Genomic DNA, 13,051 nt, shown 5'->3' on the forward strand with positions numbered 1-13,051 from the left:
ATGAATACATACATGTGAACATAGTTTAAACATCAATAATGTGAATATATACATGTGAACATAGTTTAAACATTAATAATGTGAATACATACATGTGAACATAGTTTAGACATTAATAATATGAATACATACATGTGAACATAGTTTAGACATTAATAATGTGAATACATACATGTGAACATAGTTTAAACATTAATAATGTGAATACATACATGTGAACATAGTTTAAACATTAATAATATGAATACATACATGTGAACATAGTTTAAACATTAATAATATGAAAACATACATGTGAACATAGTTTAAACATTAATAATATGAATACATACATGTGAACATAGTTTAAACATTAATAATGTGAATACATACATGTGAACATAGTTTAAACATTAATAATATGAAAACATACATGTGAACATAGTTTAAACATTAATAATATGAATACATACATGTGAACATAGTTTAAACATTAATAATATGAATACATACATGTGAACATAGTTTAAACATCAATAATGTGAATACATACATGTGAACATAGTTTAAACATTAATAATGTGAATACATACATGTGAACATAGTTTAGACATTAATAATGTGAATACATACATGTGAACATAGTTTAAACATTAATAATGTGAATACATACATGTGAACATAGTTTAAACATTAATAATGTGAATACATACATGTGAACATAGTTTAAACATTAATAATATGAATACATACATGTGAACATAGTTTAAACATTAATAATATGAATACAGACATGTGAACATAGTTTAAACATTAATAATGTGAATACATACATGTGAACATGGTTTAAACATTAATAATATGAATACATACATGTGAACATAGTTTAAACATTAATAATGTGAATACATACATGTGAACATAGTTTAAACATTAATAATATGAATACATACATGTGAACATAGTTTAAACATTAATAATATGAAAACATACATGTGAACATGGTTTAAACATTAATAATGTGAATACATACATGTGAACATAGTTTAAACATTAATAATGTGAATACATACATGTGAACATAGTTTCAACATTAATAATATGAAAACATACATGTGAACATAGTTTAAACATTAATAATGTGAATACATACATGTGAACATAGTTTAAACATTAATAATATGAAAACATACATGTGAACATAGTTTAAACATTAATAATGTGAATACCTACATGTGAACATAGTTTAAACATCAATAATATGAATACATACATGTGAACATAGTTTAAACATTAATAATATGAATACATACATGTGAACATAGTTTAAACATTAATAATGTGAATACATACATGTGAACATAGTTTAAACATTAATAATATGAATACATACATGTGAACATAGTTTAAACATTAATAATGTGAATACATACATGTGAACATAGTTTAGACTTTAATACTGTGAATACATACATGTGAACATAGTTTAAACATTAATAATGTGAATACATACATGTGAACATAGTTTAAACATTAATACTGTGAATACATACATGTGAACATAGTTTAAACATTAATAATGTGAATACATACATGTGAACATAGTTTAAACATTAATAATATGAATACATACATGTGAACATAGTTTAGACATTAATAATGTGAATACATACATGTGAACATAGTTTAGACATTGATAATATGAATACATACATGTGAACATAGTTTAGACATTAATAATGTGAATACATACATGTGAACATAGTTTAAACATTAATAATATGAATACATACATGTGAACATAGTTTAAACATTGATAATGTGAATACATACATGTGAACATAGTTTAAACATTAATAATATGAATACATACATGTGAACATAGTTTAAACATTAATAATGTGAATACATACATGTGAACATAGTTTAAACATTAATAATGTGAATACATACATGTGAACATAGTTTAAACATTAATAATATGAATACATACATGTGAACATAGTTTAGACATTAATAATATGAATACATACATGTGAACATAGTTTAGACATTAATAATATGAATACATACATGTGAACATAGTTTAAACATTAATAATGTGAATACATACATGTGAACATAGTTTAGACATTAATAATATGAATACATACATGTGAACATAGTTTAAACATTGATAATGTGAATACATACATGTGAACATAGTTTAAACATTAATAATATGAATACATATATGTGAACATAGTTTAAACATTAATAATGTGAATACATACATGTGAACATAGTTTAAACATTAATAATGTGAATACATACATGTTAACAGTTTAAACATTAATAATATGAATACATACATGTGAACATAGTTTAAACATTAATAATATGAATACATACATGTGAACATAGTTTAAACATTAATAATGTGAATACATACATGTGAACATAGTTTAGACATTAATAATGTGAATACATACATGTGAACATAGTTTAAACATTAATAATGTGAATACATACATGTGAACATAGTTTAAACATTAATAATGTGAATACATACATGTGAACATAGTTTAAACATTAATAATATGAATACATACATGTGAACATAGTTTAGACATTAATAATATGAATACATACATGTGAACATAGTTTAGACATTAATAATATGAATACATACATGTGAACATAGTTTAAACATTAATAATGTGAATACATACATGTGAACATAGTTTAGACATTAATAATATGAATACATACATGTGAACATAGTTTAAACATTGATAACGTGAATACATACATGTGAACATAGTTTAAACATTAATAATATGAATACATACATGTGAACATAGTTTAAACATTAATAATGTGAATACATACATGTGAACATAGTTTAAACATTAATAATGTGAATACATACATGTGAACAGTTTAAACATTAATAATATGAATACATACATGTGAACATAGTTTAGACATTAATAATATGAATACATACATGTGAACATAGTTTAAACATTAATAATGTGAATACATACATGTGAACATAGTTTAAACATTAATAATATGAAAACATACATGTGAACATAGTTTAAACATTAATAATATGAATACATACATGTGAACATAGTTTAAACATTAATAATATGAATACATACATGTGAACATAGTTTAAACATCAATAATGTGAATACATACATGTGAACATAGTTTAAACATTAATAATGTGAATACATACATGTGAACATAGTTTAGACATTAATAATGTGAATACATACATGTGAACATAGTTTAAACATTAATAATGTGAATACATACATGTGAACATAGTTTAAACATTAATAATGTGAATACATACATGTGAACATAGTTTAAACATTAATAATATGAATACATACATGTGAACATAGTTTAAACATTAATAATATGAATACAGACATGTGAACATAGTTTAAACATTAATAATGTGAATACATACATGTGAACATGGTTTAAACATTAATAATATGAATACATACATGTGAACATAGTTTAAACATTAATAATGTGAATACATACATGTGAACATAGTTTAAACATTAATAATATGAATACATACATGTGAACATAGTTTAAACATTAATAATATGAAAACATACATGTGAACATGGTTTAAACATTAATAATGTGAATACATACATGTGAACATAGTTTAAACATTAATAATGTGAATACATACATGTGAACATAGTTTCAACATTAATAATATGAAAACATACATGTGAACATAGTTTAAACATTAATAATGTGAATACATACATGTGAACATAGTTTAAACATTAATAATATGAAAACATACATGTGAACATAGTTTAAACATTAATAATGTGAATACCTACATGTGAACATAGTTTAAACATCAATAATATGAATACATACATGTGAACATAGTTTAAACATTAATAATATGAATACATACATGTGAACATAGTTTAAACATTAATAATGTGAATACATACATGTGAACATAGTTTAAACATTAATAATATGAATACATACATGTGAACATAGTTTAAACATTAATAATGTGAATACATACATGTGAACATAGTTTAGACTTTAATACTGTGAATACATACATGTGAACATAGTTTAAACATTAATAATGTGAATACATACATGTGAACATAGTTTAAACATTAATACTGTGAATACATACATGTGAACATAGTTTAAACATTAATAATGTGAATACATACATGTGAACATAGTTTAAACATTAATAATATGAATACATACATGTGAACATAGTTTAGACATTAATAATGTGAATACATACATGTGAACATAGTTTAGACATTGATAATATGAATACATACATGTGAACATAGTTTAGACATTAATAATGTGAATACATACATGTGAACATAGTTTAAACATTAATAATATGAATACATACATGTGAACATAGTTTAAACATTGATAATGTGAATACATACATGTGAACATAGTTTAAACATTAATAATATGAATACATACATGTGAACATAGTTTAAACATTAATAATGTGAATACATACATGTGAACATAGTTTAAACATTAATAATGTGAATACATACATGTGAACATAGTTTAAACATTAATAATATGAATACATACATGTGAACATAGTTTAGACATTAATAATATGAATACATACATGTGAACATAGTTTAGACATTAATAATATGAATACATACATGTGAACATAGTTTAAACATTAATAATGTGAATACATACATGTGAACATAGTTTAGACATTAATAATATGAATACATACATGTGAACATAGTTTAAACATTGATAATGTGAATACATACATGTGAACATAGTTTAAACATTAATAATATGAATACATATATGTGAACATAGTTTAAACATTAATAATGTGAATACATACATGTGAACATAGTTTAAACATTAATAATGTGAATACATACATGTTAACAGTTTAAACATTAATAATATGAATACATACATGTGAACATAGTTTAAACATTAATAATATGAATACATACATGTGAACATAGTTTAAACATTAATAATGTGAATACATACATGTGAACATAGTTTAGACATTAATAATGTGAATACATACATGTGAACATAGTTTAAACATTAATAATGTGAATACATACATGTGAACATAGTTTAAACATTAATAATGTGAATACATACATGTGAACATAGTTTAAACATTAATAATATGAATACATACATGTGAACATAGTTTAGACATTAATAATATGAATACATACATGTGAACATAGTTTAGACATTAATAATATGAATACATACATGTGAACATAGTTTAAACATTAATAATGTGAATACATACATGTGAACATAGTTTAGACATTAATAATATGAATACATACATGTGAACATAGTTTAAACATTGATAACGTGAATACATACATGTGAACATAGTTTAAACATTAATAATATGAATACATACATGTGAACATAGTTTAAACATTAATAATGTGAATACATACATGTGAACATAGTTTAAACATTAATAATGTGAATACATACATGTGAACAGTTTAAACATTAATAATATGAATACATACATGTGAACATAGTTTAGACATTAATAATATGAATACATACATGTGAACATAGTTTAAACATTAATAATGTGAATACATACATGTGAACATAGTTTAAACATTAATAATATGAATACATACATGTGAACAGTTTAAACATTCATAATATGAATACATACATGTGAACATAGTTTAAATATTAATAATATGAATACATACATGTGAACAGTGTAAACATTAATAATATGAATACATACATGTGAACATAGTTTAAACATTAATAATATGAATACATACATGTGAACAGTGTAAACATTAATAATATGAATACATACATGTGAACATAGTTTAAACATTAATAATATGAATACATACATGTGAACATAGTTTAAACATTAATAATATGAATACATACATGTGAACATAGTTTAAACATTAATAATATGAATACATACATGTGAACATAGTTTAAACATTAATAATATGAATACATATATTGACTCACTGAGAGAGAGGATCAGACAGACCAGCACAGACTCCATCATCAACTGAAACGCTCTCACAGACAGAGAGAGACTGACAGACAGACAGACACATATTGATCCATGTTAACACCTACTTCCTGTTTACTTCCTGTTTACTTCCTGTTTTAAACTGCTGTGGGTCAGACTCACTGACGGTTGATGTGACCACTGAATACCTGCAGGAAGTTTAAAATAACATCGAACTGTTTATAATCCACAACAGATTTAATAATCAATGAAATGTTGAGATTCTCACACTTTTATATATATGTATATTTACACATATACACATATATACACATACACATATACACATATACACATATATACATATACACATATACACATATATACATATACACATATATACATATACACATATATACATATACACATATACACATATACACATATACACATATACACATATATACATATACACATATACACATATACACATATACACATATATACATATACACATATACACATATACACATATATACATATACACATATACACATATATACATATACACATATACACATATATACATATACACATATACACATATACACATATACACATATATACATATACACATATATACATATACACATATACACATATATACATATACACATATACACATATATACATATACACATATATACATATACACATATACACATATACACATATATACATATACACATATACGCATATATACATATACACATATACACATATATACATATACACGTATATACATATACACATATACACATATATACATATACACATATACGCATATACATATATACACATACACATATACACACTCAATGAACGGCGCGTTGCCCACTCAATGCACGGCGCGTTGCCCACTCAATACACGGCGCGTTGCCCACTCAATACACGGCGCGTTGCCCACTCAATGCACAGCGCGTTGCCCACTCAATGCACGGCGCGTTGCCCACTCAACACGGCGTGTTGCCCACTCAATGCACGGCACGTTGCCCACTCAACACGGCATGTTGCCCACTCAATGCACGGCGCGTTGCCCACTCAATGCACGGCGCGTTGCCCACTCAATGCACGGCGCGTTGCCCACTCAACACGGCGTGTTGCCCACTCAATGCACGGCACGTTGCCCACTCAACACGGCGCGTTGCCCACTCAATACACGGCGCGTTGCCCACTCAACACGGCGTGTTGCCCACTCAATGCACGGCACGTTGCCCACTCAATGCACGGCGCGTTGCCCACTCAATACACGGCGCGTTGCCCACTCAACACGGCGTGTTGCCCACTCAATGCACGGCACGTTGCCCACTCAATGCACGGCGCATTGCCCACTCAATGCACGGCGCGTTGCCCACTCAATGCACGGCGCGTTGCCCACTCAATGCACGGCGCGTTGCCCACTCAATGCACGGCGCGCTGCCCACTCAATGCACGGCACGCTGCCCACTCAATGCACGGCACGCTGCCCACTCAATGCACGGCGCGTTGCCCACTCAATACACGGCGCGTTGCCCACTCAACACGGCGTGTTGCCCACTCAATGCACGGCACGTTGCCCACTCAATGCACGGCGCGTTGCCCACTCAATGCACGGCACGCTGCCCACTCAACACGGCGCGTTGCCCACTCAATACACGGCACGTTGCCCACTCAATGCACGGCGCGTTGCCCACTCAATGCACGGCACGTTGCCCACTCAATGCACGGCACGCTGCCCACTCAATGCACGACACGTTGCCCACTCAACACGGCATGTTGCCCACTCAATGCACGCCGCGTTGCCCACTCAATGCACGCCGCGTTGCCCACTCAATGCATGGCGCGTTGCCCACTCAATACACGGCGCGTTGCCCACTCAACACGGCGTGTTGCCCACTCAATGCACGGCACGTTGCCCACTCAATGCACGGCGCGTTGCCCACTCAATGCACGGCGCGTTGCCCACTCAATGCACGGCGCGTTGCCCACTCAATGCACGGCGCGTTGCCCACTCAATGCACGCCGCGTTGCCCACTCAATGCATGGCGCGTTGCCCACTCAACACTGCGCGTTGCCCACTCAATACACGGCGCGTTGCCCACTCAACACGGCGTGTTGCCCACTCAATGCACGCTGCCCACTCAATGCATGGCGCGCTGTCTCTGGTCAGAGACATGTTTGGGTTGATTTGAGATATTTGAACAGTGTGACTGACGTGCAGGATGTTAATGAAACATGAAACATGGTGATACACTGAGATCACATGTTGTGTTTAACGCTCCTCTAATACAATGTGAAGAGAAACTTTTAGTTTTTTTGTGTTTTATTTGTTTGTTGATTTGTTCTGATTATTGCCATGACAACAATGTTTTGCTCTTTCGTATTGTTTTAAATAAAGTTTTCTAAAAATCTCTTTCTGTCTGTGTGTGTGCGTGTGTGTTGACCATGAACAGGTGTGTGTACAGTGTATGATTGGTCAGCAGATCTCAGCTCTGATACGATGACGTGATGCGTTCAGGTGTAATGAGGCGTTTCAGCCTCATGGAGGCGCCACAGAACACCTTTAAACATGATGATCAGATATGAATATGTGATGGACTGTGAGAGCAGATATAAATCACCAGACACTCCCTCCTGCTGCAACACTCACATGTTTCATGTCTCTTGTGGCAACAGAATCAGATGATTTATTAGACTCCGCCCCTCAAAGAATCAGATGATTTATTAGACTCCGCCCCTCAAAGAATCAGAATCATCCCCGACCATAAATGTCACTTTGTGTTTCCAACATTGTGTCACCACGATATCTCTTTATGAGACACAAGATAATAACAGAATGCTGTCGTTAGCACGTTAGCTCCTGCAGCTATCATTTATGAGAAACAACAATCATATTCTGGGTTATTTAATAATGACGTCACAATCTGAATTTCAAAACGTGCAGACGCAAATACTTCATAAATAAGACGATCGCATTCCGCCGGTAGAAATGGATCCTGAGCTTATAAACAGAACACAGTTTGTTCACAGAATGGATTCTGGCCCACGCTGAATCTATGTGAGGGCGCTGATTGGCTAAATTGTATGTCACACATTTATATCTTTAATCAGCAATTGGCTAAACTGCTTCATAGACCCGCCTCTTTTGGGCAGTTTCTCCAGCTGCTGAGACGTGCACACGTGGAGAGGACGTGCAGGAAAAGCATATATTTACCGCAGATATCATATTTTACACATATTACTGGTGATTCCATATTTCAAAAACACAAATATTGACAATTTGTATAGTTTGTTGTGGCTCATGGTGGGCCTTGCCTGTACTTTCGTGTAAATCTTTACGTTACGCCGTTAACGGGTTACGGGTTAACGGGTTACGCTTAGATGGTTGGCGACTCACATGTGTAGCTTCGTGTGCAAAATGAAGAGAGATTCTGGAGATGAGGAGCGACTCTACCGGCGGCTGAGCTTCACAGCTCAAACACTGAGTGAGCTCTGGCTCGGTGTGGAGAGGAGCGTCCACTCATGGGACAGAGGGCTGTGGGCATCCTGCTTCCCTTCACCACGTCTACCTCTGTGAGGTCTGTTCTGCTGCTGCCTCAAACAAAACTGAATACAGATCTCAGCTCAACATTGAGCATCAGGTGAGAGCGGCCGTATCAAGTCTGCAACCCCGTTTCAAAAGATGTGTCGTGGAAAGCAGCTCATTGCAGCCACTGATCCTGATAACACGTGATGCTCTCATATCTGCACTCATTTTGTTCTTCACAGGTTGCACGTTAATGTTGTTTTGATAAGATATGCAGTAAAACTCAGTAAAACTCTTTATTGACAAATATTTTAACTTGTTTTGTTTAGTTTTTCACAGGTTGCACTTTATTGTTGTTATCTTGGAAAGATTTTCAGTGTAAAACAGGTGAATTGCAGCCACAATAAGCTATTTATTGCCAAATATTACTTATTTTTTGCACAGATAGAACTTTATTTGCATTGTTCTAACAAAGTGATGCGCATTGTGTTTGTTTTTGTCTGATGGAGCGATCTGGTTCACAAAATGTTTCAATAAAAGTCCAACATGGAGCATTTTGTTTCAATGGTGGGGCATGAACATGTGTCTTCCTCCAAAGTGAGGCGTGACAGAAAGAGTTTGAGAACCACTGCTCTAGCGCCACCATCATGTTAAACGTGTGGATTATTATTCGGGCCCGAGCTACCGACAACGTCGGGCAGCGAAGGCCCTATTGATCATGGCCTGAGGATGTCTACAAGCTAATTTCCCCTAATCCTCAGCGCCACCTGCTGGCCAAAGGAAGTCTACGTTTTGTGACAAACACAATCCGAGGATGACTGTCTCTACTTCTGTCTCTACTTCTGTCTTTACTTCTGTCTCTACTTCTGTCTTTACTTCTGTCTCTACTTCTGTCTCTACTTCTGTCTTTACTTCTGTCTCTACTTCTGTCTCTACTTCTGTCTTTACTTCTGTCTCTACGTCTGTCTCTACTTCTGTCTTTACTTCTGTCTCTACTTCTGTCTCTACTTCTGTCTTTACTTCTGTCTCTACTTCTGTCTCTACTTCTGTCTTTACTTCTGTCTCTACGTCTGTCTCTACTTCTGTCTCTACTTCTAACTTTACTTCTGTCTTTACTTCTGTCTCTACTTCTGTCTTTACTTCTGTCTCTACTTCTGTCTTTACTTCTGTCTTTACTTCTGTCTCTACTTCTGTCTTTACTTCTGTCTCTACTTCTGTCTTTACTTCTGTCTCTACTTCTAACTTTACTTCAGTCTTTACTTCTGTCTCTACTTCTGTCTTTACTTCTGTCTCTACTTCTGTCTTTACTTCTGTCTCTACTTCTGTCTCTACTTCTAACTTTACTTCTGTCTGTACTTCTCTCTCTACTTCTCTCTCTACTTCTGTCTTTACTTCTGTCTCTACTTCTGTCTTTACTGCTGTCTCTACTTCTGTCTTTACTTCTGTCTCTACTTCTGTTTCTACTTCTGTCTCTACTTCTAACTTTACTTCTGTCTTTACTTCTGTCTCTACTTCTGTCTTTACTTCTGTCTTTACTTCTGTCTCTACTTCTGTCTTTACTTCTGTCTCTACTTCTGTTTCTACTTCTGTCTCTACTTCTAACTTTACTTCTGTCTTTACTTCTGTCTCTACTTCTCTCTCTACTTCTGTCTTTACTTCTGTCTCTACTTCTGTCTCTACTTCTGTCTTTACTTCTGTCTCTACTTCTGTCTCCACTTCTGTCTTTACATCTGTCTCTACTTCTGTTTCTACTTCTGTCTCTACTTCTGTCTTTACTTCTGTCTCTACTTCTGTCTTAACTTCTGTCTTTACTTCTGTCTCTACTCCTGTCTCGACTCCTGTTTCTACTTCTGTCTTTACTTCTGTCTCTACTTCTGTCTTTACTTCTGTCTTTACTTCTGTCTTTACTTCTGTATCTACTTCTGTCGCTACTTCTGTCTCTACTTCTGTCTTTACTTCTGTCTTTACTTCTGTCTCTACTTCTGTCTCAACTTCTGTCTTTACTTCTGTCTCTACTCCTGTCTCGACTCCTGTTTCTACTTCTGTCTTTATTTCTGTCTCTACTTCTGTCTCTACTTCTGTCTCTACTTCTGTCTCTACTTCTGTCTTTACTTCTGTCTCTACTTCTGTCTCCACTTCTGTCTTTACATCTGTCTCTACTTCTGTTTCTACTTCTGTCTCTACTTCTGTCTTTACTTCTGTCTCTACTTCTGTCTTTACTTCTGTCTTTACTTCTGTCTCTACTTCTGTCTTTACTTCTGTCTCTACTTCTGTCTCTACTCCTGTCTCGACTCCTGTTTCTACTTCTGTCTTTACTTCTGTCTCTACTTCTGTCTTTACTTCTGTCTCTACTTCTGTCTTTACTTCTGTCTCTACTTCTGTCTCTACTTCTGTCTCTACTTCTGTCTCTACTTCTGTTTCTACTTCTGTCTTTACTTCTCTCTTTACTTCTGTCTTTCCTTCTGTCTCTACTTCGGTCTTTACATCTGTCTTTACTTCTGTCTCTACTTCTGTCTTTACTTCTGTCTTTACTTCTGTCTCTACTTCTGTCTTTACTTCTGTCTTTACTTCTGTCTCTATTTCTGTCTCTCCTTCTGTCTTTACTTCTGTCTCTACTTCTGTCTTTACTTCTGTATCTACTTCTATCTTTACATCTGTCTTTACCTCTGTCTTTACATCTGTCTTTACTTCTGTCTCTACTTCTGACTCTACTTCTGTCTTTACATCTGTCTCTACTTCTCTTTCTACTTCTGTCTTTACTTCTGTCTCTACTTCTGTCTTTACTTCTGTTTCTACTTCTATCTCTACTCCTGTCTCTACTTCTGTTTCTACTTCTGTCTTTACATCTGTCTTTACATCTGTTTCTACTTCTGTCTCTACTCCTGTCTCTACTTCTGTTTCTACTTCTGTCTCTACTTCTGTCTTTACTTCTGTCTCTACTTCTGTCTTTACATCTGTTTCTACTTCTGTCTCTACTTCTGTTTCTACTTCTGTCTCTACTCCTGTCTCTACTTCTGTCTTTACATCTGTTTCTACTTCTGTCTTTACTTCTGTTTCTACTTCTGTCTCTACTCCTGTCTCTACTTCTGTCTCTACTTCTGTCTCTACTTCTGTTTCTACTTCTGTCTCTACTTCTGTTTCTACTTCTGTCTCTACTCATGTCTCTACTTCTGTCTTTACTTCTGTCTCTACTTCTGTCTCTACTTCTGTCTTTACTTCTGTCTCTACTTCTGTCTTTATATCTGTTTCTACTTCTGTCTTTACATCTGTTTCTACTTCTGTCTTTACTTCTGTTTCTACTTCTGTCTCTACTCCTGTCTCTACTTCTGTCTTTACATCTGTTTCTACTTCTGTCTTTACATCTGTTTCTACTTCTGTCTTTACATCTGTTTCTACTTCTGTCTTTACTTCTGTTTCTACTTCTGTCTCTACTCCTGTCTCTACTTCTGTCT

Source organism: Melanostigma gelatinosum (assembly GCF_949748355.1).
Source record: "Melanostigma gelatinosum genome assembly, chromosome: 4".
NCBI lineage: Eukaryota > Metazoa > Chordata > Actinopteri > Perciformes > Zoarcidae > Melanostigma > Melanostigma gelatinosum.